We start from the raw sequence: 11,890 nt of genomic DNA on the forward strand, positions 1-11,890 counted from the left end.
CCAATTTGCTCCTTTTCGAGGTGTTAGAAAAATGCCTTAAAATTTGTTTAGCGCTTCGGTAATGCATCGAGATCAAAGTGACGTCTATGGAGAGACGTTCGCATTCCATTGCACATTATTTTAATCGGATACATCCATGAAGAGCTGTGCATTATGAATGGTTGTCGCGAACAATTTACAGTGTGACGCTTCCATTGAATGAAAAGTCCTTCACAGTGACAAGGCTAATGTTTATGTTCATAAGGCAGTTTATAAACAGAATATGTGACCCTTGTCATCTGATAACTAACTTTGGACAAAAACTGGTTCATAACGTTCCCATAAGTGTTCTGGTGTTCTTCCCTATTGAAAAAACTCTGTAAAAAGTACCTACTTCCATAAGCAAGGATGAAAAAAACTGTTTATTTAACAAATCCAAGTAGCCCTAAGCATTTAAGGTTCCGTTGATGGAAAATTGACTAACCAATCGTGTTCCACACAGCACGCCACACTATTAACTTACCAACACTAACCATTCAGCTTTGATCTGTCAAAAATGGGTTATCAGATAAAAATCATCGAATATTCTGTTTATAAACTTCCTTATGAACATAAACATTAGCCTTGTCACTGTGAAGGACTTTTCATTCAATGGAAGCGTCACACTGTAAATTGTTCGCGACAACCATTCATAATGCACAGCTCTTCATGGATGTATCCGATTAAAATAATGTGCAATGGAATGCGAACGTCTCTCCATAGACGTCACTTTGATCTCGATGCATTACCGAAGCGCTAAACAAATTTTAAGGCATTTTTCTAACACCTCGAAAAGGAGCAAATTGGTACAATAATTCAGTCATAACTTTTTACTGGTTAAAGATACGTCGAAAACACCTTCACCATTGCATTTCTCGTGAAATTCTAGCCCATTTTGATATGTCGCACGACCCCCTTCCCATTTAAAATTCTGAAGTTGAATTCAAGATGGCGGACATCAAGATGGCCGCCTACCGTGTGGGTAACGTCAATGTGGTTCTACCTTGGCCTGATAACGATTGGTCATCGCCAATTTCAAATTCCATGCCGCAGTGGCCTTGTACTGAGGGTGTTAAGTGACTTATTGAGCCACCCTGTAGTTAGGAAATTGTGGCGCACATGTTAAACTCCATGTTCTGTATTCTCCTTGGCCGCAAGAAGTTTTCATAAAACTCGCCACTTCAAGGTTCATCATAAGATGGGGCACGACATTTTTTTTAACATGACTGTCCAAGTCCCATAAATTTACGTCGCCTACAACCAGAGTTATAGTTTCTTGAAGAAACACTGGACAACAACACGTCTCAACACACACATATATTTAATTACAACTTCATTTTCATTTCGTGTTTTTTTTTCGTTGCCACCGTTTTAAGCCGCTGAGTTGCGTCTTCGAAAGGCTATGGGTGTTAAATTCGGCTGAATATACACAATGACCCTTCATTGTCGTGGGCGTTCACGAACATTGCGAGTCTGAGTCAGTTTTAGTTCAGCGTTTTCTTAGCAAGGGCGGTGTAAAATTATTTTACTCGTACTCCACGAAGAACAGTTGTGAGAGGATTCAATAGAGCCCTTATTTATTATTATTATTATTATTTTGATAGGCCTATATTCTGACTTGAAACTCTAAGGATGCTGTGAAGCTAGATTTCCCCAATCATATCTCGCAACAATGCATGTTAATTACGCTCTTTCATACATAGTGAAATAAATGTGAATTGGGTTTAAGCTCGTTTTACATCAAGTTTTGTCCCTCAAAGGTAAAATTCATCGACAGGCCACACACTGGATTCAGTAACCGGGCTGGGAAAGTGGCGAAAAATTACATTATTTTGTTCATAATTTCATTGCATGCACTTGTACATGTAGTTTTTATCACATTATGAGTTTGTAACTGAAAGGAGTGTTCTTTTCTGGTTTAGAGTTATTAAATACTTTTCTTGGTTTGCGAGATTTTTGCAACTTACAGATGTATTTAAACGATTGGATTAAGATCAATGTCTTGTACGGAAACTTTCTAAATGCACGTGGAATAACCAATTCTTTGTAGATTTTGCATATGACAAAATAACCGCAAAATAACAATTAACGTAGAAAATCTGTTAGGGATTGGAGTTATTATTTACTAATTTGCTATTCGCCCACTAAAATAGTCCGAAGTCTTGGTCTCCGGTTCGATGGAAACTTCCATAGTAAATAAGGTAGCCTAACAAGTAGTATACATTTCGTAGAAAGCAATATGGACACAAGAGTTCTAGTTTTTGTTTTAAGTCCACTTTATGCACAACTGGAGACCGGACCTACAATTTAAAGTGGGATCCGAATCCCTTCAGGATATGGAACCTGTGACCCCTTGATTTCAAGGCGACGACGATACCATTCGGCCATCGGGGAGAACATGGACACAAGAAATTCATTAAAGTTGATCATCTGAGCTACTCGTAAGTTCCTCTCTTTTTCACAGATTACTTGGGCTGTATATTTTATCAACACTCAATTGTCATCCTCCTTCCCGCACACCCAGTGGATCGGATCTCACGTTACCAGTCCCAAATAGCATTACTGTGCATAAAGTGAACTTAAAACTCCAACTCAATCAATCAATCTTTCCCGCGCAGTACTGCATTCTTGCAGGCCAACGAGTCTGGCGCCTGGAAAGACAGTCAAGATAATTCTCTGTGTTTGTGTTTAGGCGATGTATATTTCTTCCTTCATCACTTTCATCTAATCATTCAATCTCATCGTCCCCTCAGGGCCTACCCCGTAGTGTAGTGGCAGCGTCGTCGCCTTGTAATCAAGGAGTCCCGGGTTCGGTACCCGGTGGAGGCACGTAGTTGTTCGGATCCCACTTTAAATCCAGTTTCGATTAGCCTTACTGTGCATAAAGTAGACTTAAAACACTAAATCAACAAAATCGTCGTCCCCTCAGTCAGGATTAGCAGAAATGCGACGTAAAACATGACACATCAATCAAATCAGACACAGTTTACTTTTCCACAAATTTTATTTCACTACTTCAGAGCACTTTGGAACTTGAAGTAATAATTTCAATTTCACAATATTTAATTTTTGGATCAAGGCATCTACTAACTACGTTGTATTCTGTAAGTCTCAGATATTTGACTGTAAGTGAACAAAGGATTTAATCCTCAGGCAATTCAATTCTCCTCTCAAATATACCCATCTTCTGTTATGATGAAATGACACTGTTTCTGTGAGTTTAGTCTGTATATTTTCTCTCCGATAACATAAGCTGTCGTTTTGTAATGAAGGAGCTCCGGGTTCAATCTCAGTTGAAGAAAAATGCAAACCGATTATACCCCCACTTTAAAGTGTGGCCTATCTGAGCATTATAATGGACTTTAAGAACCGAAAACGTTTTCTGATTCTTCTGTGAGATATTTGATTTTTTCTTTCTACTTCAATTGTATGTTCAAATATTGTTCAATTCTTTTCCTGAATTTCTGATGCTTGTAAAATCTAAACACTTCTAACCGTGCCTGATTAAAGTCTCTAACGCCTCCGGCTAAATATTTCCTTTCACCCCCTCACTCCTTTGAATTCTATGTAAGTTAATCGCAAGAAAATCACATAAATGCGTAACTGGCAGGGAGAACTTGTGTGTAGAAAGATAACTTCTAAAGAAGTTAGCCACTCTTTATCGACTCAATAATTCTACAGTTCCCTTTCACACCTATATCTGTTCTAACTGTTGAATCAAAATTTAATACCCTTCTTACCCCTCTATATGTAGTTTCAGTTTTAACTTTTAGGTCCAATGATTAGTTTTACTCTTCATAATTTTAAAATATTCCAAGTATCCCCTTTTTATTATGTGTCCTTTTCAAAGTATTTTTTTCTCCAGTGGAGGCTTGGAGCTGAAGCCCTTAGACCCTTAAATCCGGACCTTATGATACCGAACATAATTTTGCTACTTCTATCAAACTGACGCCTGGCTACATCCTATTAATCATCGAAGTTCATTAGATCACAATTTTTGTTTCAAGCCCTCTTTTGCTTTCCAATAACAAAGTTAAAGGAAGATGAAAGAAAAGTTTAAATTAATTTAATTGAACAGGATATTTATTCCAACTTTCGTAAAGTTATTCACTAAACAAATATTTGACTAAAGGACAGCTACGCTTGTGGTGGGATGATAAGTTGTTATGATGGGATGAGAAGTTGTTATTATTTCAAGGACCGAAAATATTCAAAAGCAAAATATTAACAAGGAAAACACCAGAATTCCACATTCTGATTTTCATAGTGTTTATGTTTATTAGATTTGATCGGGTGGCCAAATGGGTGAGCAGAGCAATCTTTGGGTGGGCGGCCCACCCCTGTCGTCGTCTCTGTTTCAGTGCTACGAACGTTCAAGAGAGGCTGTTTTGCCAACCTAACATTTATGATGTTGCTTCCTGTGGTGAAATCGTGCGTGCCAGTTTGCAAGGAACACACAATCATACCTCGAATATTATGTTTCTTACCTTTACAGATGAAGAGAAATAACAAGTTAGGTCCTTATGTATTTTTTAAGGCTTTCAGGATTTTTATATCTCACACATAGGTATTTGCTTGGTTTCGTCGAAAAGTGTTCCATGACTTAACGGCTTAACGTGTTAGAAGAATACTTTCTGTCGATTCCATGATGTTATTTGAAAGCTCCAAACAAACCGAAATGTCTGGCGCCACTGTTACGTGCTCGGTCCAAAGTGCAAACTTTTGATCCGAATGGCCCGTGCTCACTTTTGCGTCATTTGGTCTTTGTGGCATCCACGTCTTGCCAAGTAACGTTTGAGCATTCAAATTTGCACCATTGACTAATGATTTTGTTGAAAGATCATTTTCAGCAAATAAGGTGGATAACATGAAAAAGATTGTTATGTATTCACGGTGCCACTATAGGATCACGAAAAGCATCAACTATAATTCTCTGTTTTGAAGGCTCGAAATAGACCGGAGGGAACCGGTACGGTTTTCCGGTTAGTGAATATCTGTAAACTTTCCGTCCCGTCTTGTCAGGTATTGCAAGGGGCCGTTCCGGCTTTCTCCAATTGAACATTCATCAAGGCTTTGCCCAACTTAATCAGAAGATCTGCTCACGCCTAGAGTCAATTCTAAATCGAATACATTTTTGGGGGACATAATTAACAACTAGACAATCAATTCAACAGATTGTTATTGCCAACACTGATAATAAAAACACAAATGTAAGGTTGTTTTACTGCAGTTAAGCCTACAGCAATTTAACCCATAGTAATATATTTCCAACATATCACACTCAAAATTCTAGAATTGTGGTGTGAATCTTTGTCTGAAGAAGACCCTGTTATAGGATGGAAAAGTTACGTTTATAGTGTATCTTTTACAATAAATTTTGCCATGATCAGCGTTTGACTGTTTTATTAAACATTGAAACAAGGCTTAACAGTGTTACCATATTTTCAAGGTCAAGTCTTCTTAAAATCATCAGTTGTTGCAGTTGCCCTATAGATGGCGACGGTCCTGTCCAGTCGATACGAGCCACATTTCGTTTATTTCCTCTAATCATTGGCGGCGATTGGGTTCCAAAACCGGGGAGCAATGTGTCAAAACTGGGGAGGGAGGGAAGACAGTATATTTCCATTTGTAGATAAGGTTTAGCATAAGGCAAAACTCGCCCCCTCTAATCGTCGCCACTGTCTCTAATCATAAAAAGCCGTTGGAGTTATTGTTTCTCTTCAGGGTGAGCAAAACCGCTTAATAGTGTTTTATTTTGTATCTGTTTTCCAACCGGTACTGAGAAGCAGGAGCGCCGAAACGGGGGGGGGAGCAGGGAGCCCCCCCAAAAAAAACTTCGCTTGCAACTGAACCTGTAAGGGGCCCAATGTTTCATTTTGGAACAACGCATTGTTTGGGTGATGAAAATTTCATAAAATAACAGGATTCTGTGTGAGAACATTTTTGTTCCTTATTTTCATAAGTTTTCCAATTCGAATTATTTATTCTATTTATGATCGTAAAACTTTTGCACACAGGAACTTTGCAAAGAGGCGGTAAATTATGCAGGATTTTCATCTGAAATGGGTAAGTCAACAATGTTGAGTCTATCAGCCAGCTGAGTCTTTATAGTGTCCAGCATGCCTGTGCATTTACTCTATTTCTGTATTTCATGTTTCGAGTACACAGTCAATGTAGGGAAAAAACGCATGGTACGTATATTATTTTGATTTAAACTTTGAAAATATAGTATCCACTTCTTGTGGAGGCCCTTCATCCAATATTAAACCTTTTTGGCCCAACAAGATACCTAGCTCTTGCTTCGTCAATTTCAAGGACAATACAGTAATAGGGACTTGTTCTCTCTGCTCTTGAACTTACGAAGAAAGATGGCAGCAGAATGGCTTGTGGACTATTTAAATGTTTCACAAAAGAAAACACTATTCTCAGCCTGGGAATTTCTTATTTATATTAAACTCCAAAAAGAATAGTAGTAATCGATCAATCTCTTTATAGTGTCAATCAAAAGTTACATATTGTGTTGAATAATTATGCAATCAAAATACAGTTAATTTTTGTCCAGCTAATAAAGTTTCATGTACCATGATATATATGTTTTATTTTCAGAGTGAGTTAATAGTAATTGCAATTTCTTTAAATATTTTTCTCAAGTGTGTCCCTACTACTGTAAAAAAAACTTTCCCCCACCCCCGCGCTGCAAAGGGAAAAAGTCTGTATTTATGCTCTGCTCAGCTTTGGGCCTCCGCAAATATCGGAAGAAATCGGCACCTATGCTAAGAAGGCGAACAGCGCCGAAATCTTGCCCGCTCCACTCCACCCTTCTCAACCTCCTTTTCGCGCAGGTTGGTGTGTAGACCAGGGGTTCCATTACTTTCTAGCTCAGGGACGGCGACAGGGATGGGCACGGGTGGGCGAGCGCCCACCCAAAAATTCCTGTGCCCACCCGCTTGCCCACTTGGGATATGTGAATGTTTCAATAAATAAGTGTATTCTGGTATTCATTACACGTATATTTTACTCATGAATATTATCTATACTAGAAATGTTCACATATCATCATCCCATAAAAAGCTGTCTTAACTTTATCATTAGAAAGCAAAAGGAATTACTAGAGATTTTGAAACAAAAAAGCTGTGATCATTTGAATACTTCTATGATTAGAAGCAGCTACTAGGTTAGGAGGTGCAAAATTATGCAGGGTATGATCATGATGAGGTCAGGATTTAGGTGACTTTGAGGGCTGCATCTCTGGGCCTTCACTGGGAAAAAAATGCTTGGAAAAGTACCACATAAAGAAAAAAATGAGGTACTTCGGATGTGATGAAGAAATGTAGAAATACGTATAACTAACCACCTCATGTAGCTTGGCGAAAAGTTATAACTGAAACTGTGGAGGGGATTGGGGTGGGGTCTTGGTGTTGTAAGCTCCGGGCCTTCACATAGCCTATATAAATTCCGGCCTGCGTATGATTAAAATAATCTCTAAATAAACAAATAAAACCCCATCTTACCGTTGCTTCCTCCAGCAACACAATAAATTATTTCGACTTTTTAATTAGGTCTACATTGAAATTCCAGAAGTGTATTTTTTTTTATTTCATTACAATTTTTACTTACATGTCATCTTCAAATATCTACATGGTTTACAAAATAACAACTTTGGACCGAAGTGTATAAATTTTGATGTAACAGTTATCTGGGTATGGGAAAATCTGCAGAATTATTGAATTAATAATGGGTGGCTACTTCTATTTAGAAATCTTCGTTCCTCACATAAATTTAACCTATCAGTTACGTAATCATGCGATTTTTCTTGTGATGAGCTTACGTAGAATTAAAAGAAGAAGAAGTTGGTAGGAAAGCTTTGTTTTGAGGGCGTCAGAGAACTAACCAATCACGATGATAATGGTTTAAACTGTAGAAGCATCAGATGTTCAGCCGAAAAGGTCAACAGAATCTGTAGATGAAGATGAAGTAAAGAAAAAAGGTAATATCACGAAGTATCCAATATAACATTTTGTTTCTTTGTTCTTAAATCCACTTTTATGTTCGGATAGGCTAATCGGGACTGTTTAAAGTTTAAAGTTTAAAGTGGAGTCCGATCCACCAGGGGAGGGGGCAGTTCAACCCAGAACTTCTTTATTTATTTATTTATTTATTTATTTGTCTCTTATTTATTGTTATTTATTTATTTTCTCATTTCATGTGAAAGTGCATTCCAGTCCCTAACCACTGATACAGTAAAAGAGTTACTAAAAATTCAGTTTTGTGAGTTTTAATTGTCAGAAGATTGGAACTTTGGGATCTTTTGTATGATAACTCTGGGTTTCCTTAGGGAAGCAATCTGCCTGTGAGATATAAAGGACTTACTGTATAAAGTATTTTATTTTCTTCCGTTGACCCTTGATTAAAAGAGCATTATAAGGCGAAAACATTATGCCAGTGAAGAAAAAATATATACAGAAAGAACTCAAGGGGAAGGTGTCATCTTATCACCACAGAAGATGCTTTCATTTAAGAGGGTGTATTGCCAGAGGGAAGCATTTAAGACTTTCGGAAAACAACGTTATTGTTCACGGAGATAGCTGCCTTGATCCAACAATATAACACTGTGAAATTGAAACTACCACCTAAACTTTGGAAGGGGTATGAACTAATGCAACTCCACTTTTGTAAGAGTAAATTGTTGCTGATTCGCCTGATTTGTTCATGTGAAGTCACTTTTCTGCTAATTTTGGCTAAGGGCGGCGATGAGGTTCAATGGTGATTAGATGAAAGTGACGAAGGGCGAAAACAAATACACGCAGACACTGAAAATACAACACCCCACAAGTTATTATTTTTAGTGTTGTTTCAGGCGCCAGAGACTCGTTCGCCTGCAAGATTAAAGTTTCCAGGGTATACTGGGTAGGATAGAGGTTGACATTTGAGTGTGTTCGAAAAGGTCGCGCCATACAACCCAAGTCGTCTGTGAAAAAGAGATGAATTACCGGGTAAAGTGATCAATTTCGATGAATTCCTTGTGTCGAAAATCACATTCTACAAATGTAAACTATTTGTTACCAGTGGCGAAGCGTGACATTTTTACGTAGCTAGTCATCGCAAGATTTGCCAAATTGCAAGAAAATTTTATGAAATATATTTTTATTTCCATAAAGTTTAAAATCTAGGGGGAGAATTGCCCCCTTGCATGTGCTGGAAAAAAAATGCAAGAAATATATGAAAAATAATTCCATCATGAGTATCATTTTGTCCTGCTACTCTTAGATTTTGCTAGCTTTGCGTTTTTTACTTCAATGTTTAACCCACTAGATTGGTTTCCGTCCAGGATTGGGGGCAATGCCTCCCCTGCCCTCCTGTGGTTGCCCCACTGTTTTCGGAGATATATATATATAAAACAAGAAACTGACATCTACTTATGACTTGATTACCCAACGAGATTGTTCACCTTGCTGGTCTGCTGATGTGTGCTTCACATTCCCCTCAACATGTTTACATGTAATCGGATACCATGAGCAAGTGGTAGCAGTGGAGAGAATAGTTCAAACCGAAAAACATCGGCTGAAATTATATTTCCCCGCCATAATGTAATCACAGTTACCTCCTCCATAGACATAACACTAAGACATAGTGGATTTTTAAGCCATAATATAGTGGAAAAGGCTAGGATTGGATTCCAACAGTCTAAGCTTCTGCTATGTTTGAATTGAATTGAATTGTTGTTATAAGTCCACTTTATGCACAGAATGGCTAATCGGGACTGGACCTAAAGTTTAAAGTTTGATCCGAACCACTGTGTCATGTGCCTCCACCGTCTGCTATGTTTGGTTTTACTTGGACGGAACTGTCACAAAATTCAAAGAAACGTACTTTAAGCACACATAAGCTAATCGGGACTGGACCTACAGTTTAAAGTGGGATCCGAACAACCATGTGCTTTCACCAGGTATCAGACTGACTGACTAATATTTCAAAGGTTGTCTGTGACAAGTAGTTCAATAGTTATTTTTAAAGTTTTTTTTGGGGGGGAGGGGTATTAAAACGTTTTTTCGTTATATTACAAAAGCTTATATACGTAGTTCGAATCCAGAGAGGGGGCCGCGAGGCGGTGCTTGTGCACCCCTTAATTTTCTTCCGCACCCCCTACATCAACTGAACAACTGAAAACACTAACCCTTCGAGTTTCATATTATGTCATATCATATTGAGCGCCGAATGTTAGGTACTGAAGTAAACCATTATTATTGTATGGAACAGGCAAGCACTGAAAGAGATGCCGATGTACATACTTTCCTGTACTGGTGGCAGCCTCTATAAAAAATAAAAATCAGCGGCCTTTTTTTTCTTTTGTCAGCATTGTTGTTATGAATTTTTTCTTCTTTTATTTCTTAAAGTGGTCTGTTCGTGGTTTTTGATAATGCCTATAGCTTAATGTGAGTTATGTTGATTTTTCTTCTTTCTTGCATTGTTGATAAACGGTTTATTTTTCGCATACTTGTTCTTGCTCACACTGGACCAAGAATGTCAGCTGCATTCAAGTCAGTGTGCAATGTGCGTTTTGTCCTGAAGTGGCATACAATGTACTATGTATTTTGTACCTCCAATGGTTACATTGAAAAGGTTTACAAATTGTGTTTTTAGAGGCAAGGATGATTTTATTTTGTATTTCACTACTTGCGTAGTTCAATAAGAGACTGCTAAGTGTATCTGATTGTTTACACTTTATGACCATTTTCTTGGAATATAAGACTTTGTACATATCATCATGGACGTCCAGGGGGAGGGCAAGGGTAAATGAATGTCAATCTAAACTTATATTTATATTTTGTATATTTATATTTGTATATATATATATATATATATATATATATATATATTTACATTTATGTATATTTTACACATACAATTTAATTTCAGTCAGTAATTTATGTTAATTAGTGGCGGTGATTGGGGGTGCAGTTACTTTTATTACAACTTACTTACATTGGTGATAATTTTTAGGGTAAAATGTTAAGAAATATAATGATTCGTTTGGAGAAGAAGGTGGTAAGAAGACGACGGTCGCCGACGTATACGGCTACATGATGATATAATGGTTAAAATTAATTTATTTCATTGTTTGTTTGGTTTACTAGTAATGACTATATCTACTCGACAACGCACACCTAAAAGTGAGTTGAATACTCAGTTATTGCAGATCCAGTGGCCTTATATTAATTAATCTTAGTACAAAATCAAGCAGAAAATGAATAACACATAATAAAATAAAATATTCCTTTGGGGTAATTCTACACGTACGTGTATTTTCATAATTTTATGTCTTGTCCCCCAATTATTATGATTTTTTTTTCGCTCAATGAATTGGGAATAGGGCTGCAGCAGCTTCCCCCCCCCCCACCCGGTGGACCTTGACTATATCCTCCGGATTCACTCTCGTAAAGAAAAAAAATATTTTTTAATGGTAGATAGTAGGGAATTCCCAATTTCTCACCCCTCTCCCTCCAAATACATGCACATTTTATTGTCATATCGAATACCTATGCTCACTGCCAAACGGAAACCTTACTTCTACATTTGATGAAAAATTAGCGTCTGAATATTTTTCCCATCTTTTTCTTTATATATGAACTGAAAAAAATTACGTATATGTTCAAAAATTTCGATGGTGCGGTTGAACCACGTTACTCCGCTGTGGACACTCTTGACAGCCTGTGCGCGGGTGTTCAACGGGAAATCCTTGTAAAAGGTAAAGGTAAAGTGCTCCCCTGTGCATAGCACCATGCCATGAAGGCATATAGGGGGTGTGATTGTAACGCCCCACACTTTCTTGATCCGGTCGTGAGTGGGGGTGATGTGATCAGCATCACGCCCC

This window comes from Lepisma saccharinum, unplaced genomic scaffold (genome assembly GCF_977018435.1).
Source record: "Lepisma saccharinum unplaced genomic scaffold, izLepSacc3.1 HAP1_SCAFFOLD_751, whole genome shotgun sequence".
Lineage (NCBI taxonomy): Eukaryota > Metazoa > Arthropoda > Insecta > Zygentoma > Lepismatidae > Lepisma > Lepisma saccharinum.